The following is a 14,268-nucleotide window of genomic DNA, read 5'->3' as shown; positions in this document are numbered from 1 at the left end:
CTACAGTATACGACATACATAGTAGTGATATTGAAGGTACTGACATAACAGACGCTAAACTGGTTATTCATAATGTCGTAATATTGGCATAATGTGGGCTACACATGTATGTACTACTAGACACCTACCTACCTACCTACCTACCTACCTACCTACCTACCTACCTACTCATGTGAAAGTCCACACTACAACCCATATCCTTCGGCTACACGAGCATGCACAAGCTACAAAGTAGCAGAGAGCTAAGGAATCCTATGATTAATCAAGCAGCCTTTCTATTATTTATTTCAAGACTTTTATTAGAGTAATATTTATTTTCTTACAAGCAACATCGAAATTTGAAAAAATGGGACAGTAAAAATGGATTAGTTTTTACTATTCAAGCCTTTTCGTATAAAAAATTCCATATCAAAACAAAATTGCTACTGATAATGATATTTATACTTTTTATTCATACCATTTCTTGGTGATCAGAGTTTCTTCATAAAGGTTTAGTTGAAACCAGTGAAGGTAAAATTTTCCTGCAAGTTGTTCAAAATACCACTGGTAGCTGCTGCCGGAACCTGCTATTTCTCTAATTAAGACTACTACTGCTACTATTGCTGGTATTTAAAATAACCGAAAAGTACCTGCTCCCCATTTTCTTCACGAATGTCCGACTGACTTCCTTACAGAGCCATATTCCTTAAACATTGACAAAAACTAAATATTCTCAAAAAGACATTTTGAAGTAAAACGAGGCATTAAACTGACGAAGAACTATAACAGAAAACTTTTATCTTCCCTTCCTGCAAAACAGGATTGCACTAAAAACAGTAAATTTAAACTGATGCAGCGACAACTCTTGAAAGCCTGTAAAATTAGTCATCCAAACGCCATCTGAGCGTTACATCCGGTGGATGAAGAGGACGAACATTCAGGAGGCAGCAGAAGTCCTTGGATGGCGTCTCACTCCTGTGCATCGTGTCGAATGTTCGAGCATAAGGCGTCTACTGCTCTCATTCACCAGTTCTGCGTTCAACTTCTGCTGACCTCAGTTGAAACATTTATTGACTTGCTGGTGATTTAGCTTATTTGCATTCACTCTCTACTGATTTCTCCTTACTTGTTTATTCAGTTACTACCGAATTCAGCTCTGATGTTTATTCATTCACAGCTGATCAAATATCTGATTAGATATTTATACATCTGTTGCTGACTTCTGGTCGTATGCCGTTGTACAAGATTAAGCCAGCCATGTGCCGGCACGGGTTCCTGCTCGTAGGACAGCCCGCAAATTTTTGGTCAAATTTCATCCTCTTCCTGCCGATTCCGATTCTGATATTTAATCTCTCATTGACGATCCTAGTAAATACATCCATCAAATCACATGTTTGAGCTCAGATCGATATTTCATCCCTGCTGATTTTAGTTCCATTCATTCACTTACTGAGGACCTCTGTTGAGATATTTGGATTTACCCGAATACACTGAAAGTGAGCTTCATCCTGTGCACTCGCAGGTTTCTGAAAAATGAAATAACCAACAAGGGGAATAGGTTCCACAGATTATATGTATATGTATATATATATATATATATATATATATATATATATATATATATATATATATATATATATATATATATATATATATTATATATATGTGTGTGTGTGTGTATGTATGTATATATATACGTATATGTATACAGTTATATATATATATATATACATATAAATATACAGTATATATATATATATATATATATATATATATATATATATATATATATATATATATATATATATATATATATATATATATATATATACAGAATGGGATGACCTACTAGAAATTCATTATACAAACCAGTCTCCAGGGTTCCCCATAAAGGATTTCATTTACAGTATGAAGGCATATCAGTATCATCTGCGATCTATATTTTCCTTGGCACTGCTACAAAAGAAAACGCCGCAGATAAAATCTTTCCTCTTCGAAGCTCCTTTTATTCTGACTCTTACCTACATCAAACCAGCTGTATTACTGAAGAACGTGAAAAAAGAGAACAGAAACTTCTCCCAATGAATAACCGCTAGCTAACAAAATGGTATTTGGAGCAGCAGTGATGCTTTATTGCCGGCAAATCCTGCGAAGGGGAAGAAAAGAAACAATGGCACAATCGCCGGATGACATCAACGTGCCGCAGCCTTGAAGTGTTCTTGACTACAATTAGGGTGCAGCCGTAGGACGCCCAGAGGAGGGGGAGGGGGAGGGCGGGGAGCGGAAGGAGGGAAGAACAGCAGCATTTGCATGTGGGAACGAGGAAGAAGATGGCAAAGCGAAACAGAAAGTTCCAGGGAGAGCAAAATGTTACCTGAAGGTGCGATCTCCAGAATTCTTGTCCGACACATCCGAGGAAGAGGCAATCATTGGAACATAACTATTCATATGAAATCATTCCCTCTGCCCAAGGATTCACTTAAACAGTTAGGTGCCTATAATTATAATGCTGTGACCCCAGTGAAAACAGTAGTGCCTTCTTGCGTATGGTAAGTCTCTCTCTCTCTCTTTCTCTCTCTCTCTCTCTCTCTCTCTCTCTCTGTTAACCAGAAATTCCTTTTACTTCACACCAAATAACACCTAATACAAGACTGGTCATCACTACTTTACATATATTATATATATATATATATATATATATATATATATATATATATATATATATATATATATATATATATATATATGTATATATATTACTAAAAGGACCTCATTCAAACTGGATGGTATTTAATGGAGTTTTTATTCAAAAAGTTACAAGCTTTCTTGGACAAACAGTCCACATTATCAAGTATCCGTATAATGAGCAAACGCATAGTCCGGCTGTATTTATATCTGTGTGCTGGGTACTTTTAATCCTATAATCGCCTAGCTCTTCCTGTGTGACCTCCACCCTCTCTTGACCTTGGTCTTTCTCTGATCCCTGGTTCCAGATGTCCGTTTTCCGTGCGTTCTCTTGCGTTTTTTCTTCGTTTCCTTGCTACTGTGGAGTATATGATTTTTCTAGATATGCTGTCTTCAAAGCCGTTTCCGGTGTTCCCTGCCATCGTGTTGTTGGCGCAAGTTATGAAGGTCAAGAGAGGGTGGAGGTCACACAGGAAGAGCTAGGCGATTATAGGATTAAAAGTACCCAGCACACAGATATAAATACAGCCGGACTATGCGTTTGCTCATTATACGGATACTTGATAATGTGGACTGTTTGTCCAAGAAAGCTTGTAACTTTTTGAATAAAAACTCCATTAAATACCATCCAGTTTGAATGAGGTCCTTTTAGTAATTCTACTAATGCACAGAACAATTGTGTATGTGATAAAGTTAATATATATATATATATTTATTTATATATTTATATATTTATATATATATATATATATATATATATATATATATATATATATATATATATATATATATATATATATATATATATATATATATATATATATATATACAGGGTGTTTCGACATCAGAGCAAAACCAAAATTGATATGGACAAAAACAAAAGTAATTCAGAACAGGTATTTATTTAAGTTTCTCTCTGAGTATTTAATATTTGGTGTGGCCTCCATCTGCCTGTACCACAGCCTTCATTCTTGAGGGGTATGATTCCAGCAAATTGCAAAAAAGCTGAGACTCAAACTCCATTTCCCTGAGCACTTCGGTCACCTCTCTTCGCAGGTCGTCGAGGCTTGGTATACCATCATAGTTCACTGTGCGCGCTTCAACACGATCCTTTAAGATACTACCAATGTTTTCACACACATTAAGGTCAGGGGAGCTACCTGGAAATTCACTTGACAAGAAGGAATCAATACCACTGTTTCAAAGCAGCTCCTGTGTCTGAAGAGCCTTGAAACATGTTGCCTTATCATGCAAAAATGTGACTTCTTCAACAGATAACACATTTTCAGGATCTTTGAGGAAAGAAAATACTCCACCAGTACGCACAGTTTCTCTGAAGTATTCGCCATTCCATGACTGTCCTTTTGCTTTGACGATCCACATTAACCATTTGGCTGTGAAACAGAGAAAAATTCCCAAACATTCAGGAAATTTCACAACTTGGCGATAGCGCACGTCATCGCTGATATCATCCAACTTTGCAGCCCAAATGATGTCATTTTTATGATTTGGCTTCCTGGCTGTGTAAATGAAGAATTCATCTGATGCGGCAACATGGAGAAAGTCAGCTTCAGCCCAGTCTTTAAGAAATGAACCACAAAACCATGCACGGTCTTCTCTCTGTTGCTGAGTGATGTTGGGCTTGCTGATAACATGAAATGGCTTGGTACCAGATTTTTTCCACTCACAAAATACAGCACTATAACTTCTCTTCTTTCCCCTTTTTGTTTCTAGTTCAAGCGCCAATTTACGTAAAGACTTTCTTGGTCTACCCACTGCCTCAGATATGATGTCTTTTGACTCATGAGAAAGGACTTCAGGCCTTCTAAGACTTTCACTCGTTTCGCGATGACAGTCATATGGATTTTTGTTCCGGTTTCTTTTAACAAAGGATTTATCTCTTTTAATATATTTAGCTATCCAGGAACGTGAAATGAAGGATGCGCCAAGATCCCTGGCCCCTCTGAAGGTTATAGCCTGAACTCGGTCAATCCATCTGATTTCCTCCGAGTCGTTAGCCATGGCTGTATCTAACTCCGTCACTCAGCCTGAAAATACAAGAAATGTAAAATGAAAAATAGCTTAATAGGAACTTAAAATAATGTACTTGGAGATAGCCTATAGCAGAAAACTTCATAACTTTCCCTTTGTTCTGTGGAGGGGGCTCTAATTCTGAAACACCTGGTATATATATATATATATATATATATATATATATATATATATATATATATATATATATATATATATATATATATATATATATATATAATAATGTGTGTGTATGTATATATATATTTCAACGAGGGAAACCTCTTCCACGCCAACCCTCCTTCACAATTACAGTAATGTAAGGTATATGAATAAATATTTAACTTTCTTTAAAATTCATAATAAATAAAGAAAGCTGTGGGTAAATAATTCACACCTTTTGACATCTCTCTCACCCATCCTTTGGGCAAGCTTTAACCTTCCTTGGACTGAGTGATCTGCCCGAGGCCTTAACTCCAGGTGTGGTCCTACGGAGATTAATCCTTGCCAGCGCTGGAGTGACTCAGAAGAGAAAGCGAGCTGGCCCATAGCAACTGGCCCCACATGCTGGCACCATGACACCTGGGTATGAGGGACATCACAAGGCGGCTCACCCACCAAACACCACGTACAAGCTCTCTATAGAAAATGGAATACCAGTGAAGACAATGCCACCTGGATGGCATGGAATCTTAATCCTCCCACATTACAAAAGGACACTGCACGGCCAGATCTCCCTCAGAATGCTCAGAGACGTGACACCCTCTCCAGGATACTTGCAGTCCTCTAGCTGCCTTCGGGCTGCCTCTTGCTTTCCCCACGTGACTGGTCTAGAAGCTTGAGTTACTTTTGTGGTGACCCCCTTCATTATCAGCCCCCATAGCTAGTGCCTTTTGACGAGGAAACCCCCATCTCCTGAAGAAGGTAATGTATCCAAATTAAGGTTCTCGAAGTCAGTCATGTACCCTATTATTTTCTCTCACTATTTTATTTTCTTCTCTCAGTGCGATTTACCTCAGTGAGACCTGTGTCCATATGTGAAGTGTGTAACTTAGTAATGTAAGTGTATTAACCAGTATTGCAGAATTGAGATGCTTTGGCACAATAAGTGCAACGCCCTCAATTCCCTTTAATTAAGCTGTCGACTCTTTTAATAACTGTTGCATTCTTGATTCCAGATAGGAGTGTTTGCTGTGGAACTATCTCATCATCTTGTGTGTGCATAGTGGCCTAACCGCTGTATCTTCCTTTGTAGTGCCCTTTGAAGTGGGTCCCCCTTGAGTATCATCAGGGATCTTTCATCTATTGTATGGTTGATTGTTCGACAGAACTCTATTCACCTGTCCATTATCATTTCTCATTCTTCTGATTGTATTTAATGTAAATATAATTAATTATGTGAACCCTAAGTGCTTACCTGATCACTCCCGCATTTGAAGAAGGCCTTAAGCCGACATTTTCTAACATGCTTTTGTCTGAACCCAGAACTAAAGCCAGATGTTACTACCTAACCCCCATGGTAAGTTTCCATGAATCTTCAGTTACAACCATTCAGTGGCCTTAATTCAGCCAAGTTAACCTCTGGGCCAGATCAAAACCATATCAGTGGTGACTGATGCTCACAATCTTGCAGTTGCATCAATGAAAGAAACCTGCAATTGCAAATATCAGCTAATTAGCCTTGCTAAAAGCTGGTTGCAAGACTAGAAACGAACCTTTAGCATAAACCCCGTAAATATGCACACAAGTGAGCCAGTTCCACAGTGTAACTAAAAGTGTTGTTACTTTATACTTTTATATTAATCGCAAATGAAAGCATGACTGTAAAATCAGCGTTAGGGATTTGACAGACCGCGTGCATGCAAAATTAGTCATAGCAAAGAGAATGTATTAACCAATCCACCAGCTTTGTTGCTAACACATGATAGCCCTGCATGTCTTAACTGATAGGTAGCTAGGCAAGTGGCATGAATATCCAAGTGATAAAACAGGATATAGTGCATGTATTTCTTTCACCATGTTACCCGGAGAATTTGTTGTCTCAGAACTTTTGACAGGCACGTTTATCGAGCGGCAAGTAAAGGCTCATCCAACAATTTTTCGTCTGTTGGATTACATTTTTCTCTCTCTCACTCGTACATGAAAGGAAGTGTTAGGATTCGGTAGGAAATCTCCAATTCTGTCGTTTCATTTTAATTAAATCTAGTGCATTTTTGAACAGGACATGTGAGCCCCAGAAAACTTGCCCATAGAGGTAATGCCCGCTAGAAAAATTCTGAATTTAAGTAAACGAACCCACAGCACATATAAGGTCCCCCTTTCCCATTCATTTGTAGCTGACCATAAGTCAATAAAATGTGTACCATTTCATTTCTAAGTGCAAGAAGCCTCCCACACAAGAGAAAGAATCCCACACTTAGCCCAGATGGCTGCAAACGTGTGACCCACAGCCCGTTATAACAAACACCATATGCTCTCAGTCTTTGTCAACACTGATCATGCGACCCTCGAGGGCAGAGTAAGATATGGGTAACTGATCACGTGCCAACCACAGGTCTAGTAATGTAATTTCTTTCCTTTTTCACGCATGTGATCCTTAGGTAGCTTAGGCCTGCCCTGTGCATGGTAAATTTAAGTACTGCTATGCTCTGCCACCACGAATTCTATGTATTAGAATAGGCTTATTTTTCCTCATCACTCCCTGCATTCATTTCCCTTTTGAATGAACTGAACGCCTTAACTTTTGTACACGACGGTTGTACAATTTTTATGTAAGCCTCCTCTACTGCATCAGCAACCCCTCCCCGCCACAAGCATCTCTCAGTAAATGGAAATCCTTTGTTAGGGCTTATTTTAATTATTGTGCTGAACTCCTGAATCATTCAAAACGAACCAATCTCAGTCTTACGAGACAACCTAAATCGTTCCTAATGAATACAACTAAGTCCTACGAGACAACCCAAATCATTCATAACGAATACAAATTGAGTCTTTCGAGAAAACCTTGTGTCTTTCGAGACACCCTTAATCGTTCATTGCGAACAACCTTACGTCTTTCAAGATACCCTGAATCGTTCATCATGAACACCCTTATGTCTTTTGAGGCACCCTGAACGTATCCTGAATCGTTCATCACAAACCACCTTATGTCCTTTCGAGACGCCCTGAATTGCTCATCACAAACAACCTTACATCTTTCAAGACACCCTCAATCGTTCATCATGAACAACTTTACGTCTTTTGAGATGCGCTGAATCATTCATGACGAACAACCTTATGTCTTTCGAGACACCCTGAATCATTCATCACGAACAACCTTACGTCTTCTGAGACACCCTGAATCGTTCATCACGAACACCCTTACGTTTTTCGAGACACCCTGAATCATTCACCATCAACAACCTTACGTCCTTTCGAGACACCCTGAATTGTTCATCACAAAAAACCTTACATCTTTTGAGACACCCTGAATCATTCATCACGAACAACCTTATGTCTTTTGAGACACCCTGAATTGTTCATTGCAAACAACCTTTCATCTTTCGAGACACCTGAATCATTCATCGCGAACAACCATACATCTTTCGAGACACCCTGAATCGTTCATCACGAACCACCTTACATCTTTTGAGACCCCCTGAATCATTCATCACGAACATCCTTGTGTCTTTCAAGACCCCCACAAATCGTTCATCACGAACAACCTTGCGTCTTTCAAGACACCTTGAACCGTTCCACACAAACACTCTGATGAGTTTTCTAAGACACCCTTGAGTCTCCAACAAGAAAAACCTGAGTCTTTCGAGACACCCTAAATCACTCCACCCAAGCAACTTGAGTCATACGAGACAACCTAACATTATGAACTCCTAAGCCTTCAGAGCAACCTCTGATTGGGTGCCAGAGCCACCTCATCCAAAGGGGCACTCCTACTTATTAGTGGTAACACCACTGAAACCTATTCCACTTCCTACATTCCTAGTGGCATAGCTGAGGGCCATGCCCACTGAAGTATGCTCATAAGATGACTCAGTCGACTAGAACCTCCCTAAATGATGACTACAAGTTCTACATGGACATCGGAAAGAAACTGGAAATGACAGGTCACGCCCTGACTCTGCCAAAGTGGAGGGAGAAAAGAAGGAAGAGGCAGAAAGACAGGAGAAGGAGGAGAGACAGGAGAAGGAGAAAGAAAGATTGGCCCAGGAGAAAAGGAAAGAAGCGGAGAGACAGGAAAAGGCGAAAGAAAGATTGGCCCAGGAGGAAAGGGAAGAGGCAGAAAGACAGGAGAAGGAGAAGGTAAGGCAACATCAACTTGCCCTTGCAGCCCAAGGAGGTCGCAACCCAGTTACCGCCTCCCCCCATACAACTCTCAGCAGTGTCAGCACCCTCATCAGAAAATGGGACGAGGCTGAGTCTGAAGCCTGGCTCGATCACATTGAGAGGGTTCTGGCAACTTACACGCCCTCTCCAGCCGAAGTATCCCTGATTCTGGGGAAGCACCTTGAAGGAAACGGTGCAACCGCTTTCAATACTCTCACTCTAGTGGACCAAGAAAACCTTGTAGCAGTCTGGGAGGCTATTGTCAAGGCCTTTGAAATCACTCCCAACCAATGGAGACAACAATGGCAAAGTCTACCTAAGGAGGCAAATCAAACCTGGTCCGAATGGATTTTTAAGAAGACCAAAGCCCTAAAACGATGGATAGATTCCTTAAAAGCTACCTATGTGGACAAAATACTTGAGCTTTTCTAGCTCAAGGACCTCCTGTTCTATAACCCTCCAGCTCTCGCTACACACCTATGTGACAAAGCTCCTAAGATGGTAGTCGAGTGCTGTCACTGGGCAGACAGCTGTGATACCCACCATCCTCATCTTAGTTCCTTCAGGCATAAAATACACCCCTCTGCACAAAACCTCAAGACACTCAACAGCCACCTCTCAAAAATGGGCAGCACCAAAAAACCAGTGTGTGGACACTGTAAAAGAACAGGGAACCCCACTGAAAGTGATGCTGGAAGGCTGAGATTCAGCCAGAAACTCCCTCTTAAGTCCCTAAATGGGACAACGCCCCAACAAGCCATGTCTGGCTCTTGGATAAAATGCAACAAGCCTGCTCCCTCCACTGGGACAGTGCCAAGCAAAGACTATAGTAGAAATTACTGCACCACCTGTAAGGTTTATGGGCACTCTGCCCTATGGAAGAAATTCCCTAATAAAACAGCTACACCTGCCATTGCCCTAGCGATTATGAATCCTAAAACCTTAGGCCCTCCTGCCAAGGGTCTCATATCTGTGGCACCTCCTTGAAGTAACTACCCAGCATGCCAGGTCACAGCATTCGATGACACTGGTGCACAAATCTCCCTCATTAGGGAAGATAAGGTCCCCTGTGGAGCGCCATTGACAGGCATCAACTTATCACTATAGAGGGAATGAATCGCACGAAGATGACTCTCCCCACCATCAAACTGAAGGTCACAAGACACAACAGATATAAAATCTGCACTCTTGCAGTAGTTACTTACCTTCCTGGAGGCTATGACCTCCTCTTGGCACAGGACTTCCGGTCCCCTCCTAATTTACAAAAATCCAGGGGTCCTAACCCCTCCAAAACCCAATCAAGCAATAACAGTCCTCAAGGACACACCTTACACCCGCTACCAGTGCCACTTGAGCGTCCTGGAAAGTGCCACATTCTGCCCATCTTGGACATCAAAGAAATCCCAGCATTGATTCCTGTGCCTGGACCTGCCTTAGTGCCAGTGCCAGAGCACACCACAGATCCTCCTTCGAAAGATCCCAGTCTGGATCACCTCTCTTCCCCCGGCTTGGCACCGCTACCAGTATCGGTACAAGAGCCAACCCAAAGCATACTCGGGTCCCCTCCGGGTTCCTCTGACCACAGCAGAAGCTCACCCAAAGGTGCAACCTCGCAACCCGTGCCTGAGCTGGTCATTGTGACCTGCAAGTCTTTCGCGCCCACCACGACCTCTTCCTCTCTCACCCCTAGTCCTCCATAGACTTGATTACAAGTAAGGATTCTGCCATATCTGAACTAGCCGACGAACTCAAAGAACTGCAACAACTCATGGTAGAGCTTGCAAAGAATACCTCTGCTTCAGCTGTCAAAGAGACCAGAACAGGAGGCACTTCCATGTCTTCCTCGGACTCTGTTCCACTGATTCTCCCTTCCACGGCAAACCATTGACCTAAAGGAGGTCCGAAGAAGAAAGGTCATGGGAATAGAAAACCCCAGTTAGCCTAAGAGAGTCGATGAGCTCTCCTTTTCCTATGAAGGACTTTGGCACCTCTATCCAGAGGAGGGTGGCAGGTTTCTTCCCCTGTTAATTTTCCTTGTAACTTTGTAATTCAATTTCTTCTTTGTAATATTCCCTTTTACCACTTTGATCATTTTTGCTTCCTTTCCAGAGCTCTTAATTTAACATTTATTTTTTTGGCAGCCTTGCCCATTCATGAATCCCTGCGCAAAGCCTTATAACGGCTCCTCACTTTTACTTTGCATCCCACTCTGCCAATGCAGAGTGCAAATTGCCTGATATTCAAGTAATATAAGTCCTTTGACTTTCCTTTCATGCCTACAAAAGCATGGTACATTTTAAATTGGAAGATGCTCCTGCCAGAGGAGTCACACCCTCTGACTACTTGCACCACGTTTACCAGCCCCTACCAGTGTAATTCAAGGCCCTTGCGGGCTAAAGAACGAACCTAGCCATTTTCATAGGCTAAGGATTATAATACTGGCAAACTGATTGTAAAATCTTCTTTAACAATCATTACTTACTCTTGCATCTGTCATATACTCTTACCTTGTAATAATGAGCCCATGGCTCATAAGTAATGTAATTTGACGTTGAGTTAATTATCATGTACTCATGACAACAAGCCAAGGAATACTTTGCTGTATTGCCTCTTCAAGGCGGACTAACTGCATTACTTTCTCTTACAAGGTTACTTAATATAATGTGCATGAAATAGGTTAAGTTAGTAATAGCCTACTAACCTTGATTTTATGTTGTCTCATTATTTGTGAATAACTTTATGCTCAAACTTAGATTAATGCTGCTATAACATAACAGTCAAATGCTTTAATAACCTAATTCGTAGCAGCACAATTTATTCTGCATTAACGTAAATGTCACGAGTGGTATTATTTGTTTTGTAATTGACCTCCTTTGCAGAATTGTGGAATTTACCGATAGCATAACCCAAGGGAACCTGGAGAGAGATTTTTTAGCTTGTTCAGTCGAGTTTACAATTTGTAGCCATTCCCACACAGTCTAAGGTGTGATCTAAGGTGCAAATGACAACTTGGTTGGGAAGGTGCAATGAGGGGAAACAGCTTCCACGCCAACCCTCCCTTCACAATTACAGTAATGTAAAGCATATGAATAAATATTTAACCTTCTTTTAAATTCATAATAAATAAAGAAAGCTGTGGGTAAATAATTCACACCTTTTGACATCTCTCTCACCCATCCCTTCCTTGGACTGAGTGATCTGCCCGAGGCCTTAATTCCAAGTGCGGTCCTACGGAGATTAAGCCTTGCCAGGGTTGGAGTGACTCAGAAGAGAAAGCGAGCTGGCCCATAGCAACTGGCCCCACATGCTGGCACCACAACACCTGGACATGAGTGACCTCGCAAGATGAGCCCTCTATAGAAAATGGAATACCAGTGACGACAATGCCACCTAAATGGAGTGGAATCTTAATCCTCCCATTTTACAAAAGGGCACCTCACGGGCAGATCTCCCCCAGAATGCTCAGAGACGTTGGACACCCTCTCCAGGATACTTGCAGTTGAGTTGCCCCTTGCTTTCCCCAAGTAGCTGGTCTAGAAGCCTGTGTTACTTTTGTGGTGACCCCCTTCATTATCACCCTCCATAGCTAGCTCCTTTTGATGAGGAAACCCACATCTCCTGAAGAAGGTAATGTACCCTGTTCTTTTCTACCACTATTTTATTTCCTTCTCTCAGTGCGATTTACCTCAGTGAGACCTGTGTTCATAAGTGAAGCTCATAACATAGTAACGTAAGTGTATTCACCAGTGTTGCAGAATTGAGTTGCTTTGGCACAATAAGTGCAACCCCATCAATTCCCTTTAATTAAGCTGTCGACTCTTTTAATAACTGTTGCATTCTTGATTCCAGATAGGAGTGTTTGCTGTGGAACTATCTCATCATCTTGTGTGTGCACAGTGGCCTGACCACTGTATCTTCCTTTGTAGTGCCCTTTGAAGTGGACCCCCTTGAGTATCATCGTGGATTTTTCATCTATTGCGTAGGTGATTGTTCGACAGGACTCTGTTCACCTGTCCATTATCATTTCCCATTCTTCTGATTGTGTTTAATGTAAATATAATTAATTATGTGAACCCTAAGCATTTGCCTGATCACTCCCTCACTTGAAGAAGGCCTTAAGCCGACATTTCTAATATGCTTTTGTCCGAACCCAAAACTAAAGTCAGATGCTACTACCATCCCCCCTATGGTCAGTTTCTGTGAATCTTCAGTTAAAACCATTCAGTGGCCTTAATTCAGCCAAGTTAACCTCTGGGCCAGATCAAAACCATATCAACATATATATTTATATATATATATATATATATATATATATATATATATATATATATATATATATATATATATATGTAAAATATATATATATATATATGTGTGCTCATATATATATATATATATATATATATATATATATATATATATATATATATATATATATATATATATATATATATATATATATATATATATATATATGTATATATATATGTGTGTGTGTGTGTGTGTATATACATTATATATATATATATATATATATATATATATATATATATATATATATATATATATATATATATATATGTATATATATATATATATATATATATATATATATATATATATATATATATATATATATATATTCACGCAAATTCATACATGCCAGATTGTCACAGCATATCCAGTTATTTCTTATGAGTGTTGCAGATTTCCAGTTTCCAATCTAGAGGACCTAAGCAAAAGTTTCTTACATCTCAGAGACATTTGATCCGTTGAATACTGCTGAGGAAGTAAAGGTTCCGAAAGCTTACGTTCGTGTTTTTTTTTTTTTATGTGCCAAGCCAGAGGCAGTAAGTACGGTGGAATCCCTCTTCAGTTCAATCTCAGGAGAGGAACATTATTCTTTCTAGGATGAATTAATTTTGGGGGGGCAGCGCTCTAATGCAAGGTGCTAGTTAACCTAATTAAGCTTAAAATTCTTCGCATAGCAAATAACCATCCTGGAAATAGGCCAGAGTGAGTCCTCCCGTGATTATTACCCTGCACATTAGGTTATAGAGACGACTTGCGCAGGACTTTCACTTATTTCAGATCGACCTCAGATCCCCAAAACAGAAAGCTCATAGATTAATATAACCTCAACATTTCCAACAGAAAACGACCACAATATCTGACAAGAGAGCTTGCATATTGATTAATAACACATTCTTTGATATCCACTTAATTTGATAAAAAAAAATTGTATAAGGA

At 40.1% G+C, this 14,268-nt stretch overlaps 1 protein-coding gene across 2 annotated transcripts in view; it reads right to left on the bottom strand.

The window, feature by feature from the left end:
* The window catches only part of LOC136841023 (SAFB-like transcription modulator), a 204,137-nt gene that overhangs the window by 136,931 nt on the left and 52,938 nt on the right, over positions 1-14,268 (bottom strand). The window lies entirely within an intron of this gene.

The sequence above is a fragment of the Macrobrachium rosenbergii genome, chromosome 8 (genome assembly GCF_040412425.1).
Source record: "Macrobrachium rosenbergii isolate ZJJX-2024 chromosome 8, ASM4041242v1, whole genome shotgun sequence".
Lineage (NCBI taxonomy): Eukaryota > Metazoa > Arthropoda > Malacostraca > Decapoda > Palaemonidae > Macrobrachium > Macrobrachium rosenbergii.
Note: the sequence above shows the minus strand (reverse complement) of the source record. Positions and strands in the feature narration are given on the sequence as shown.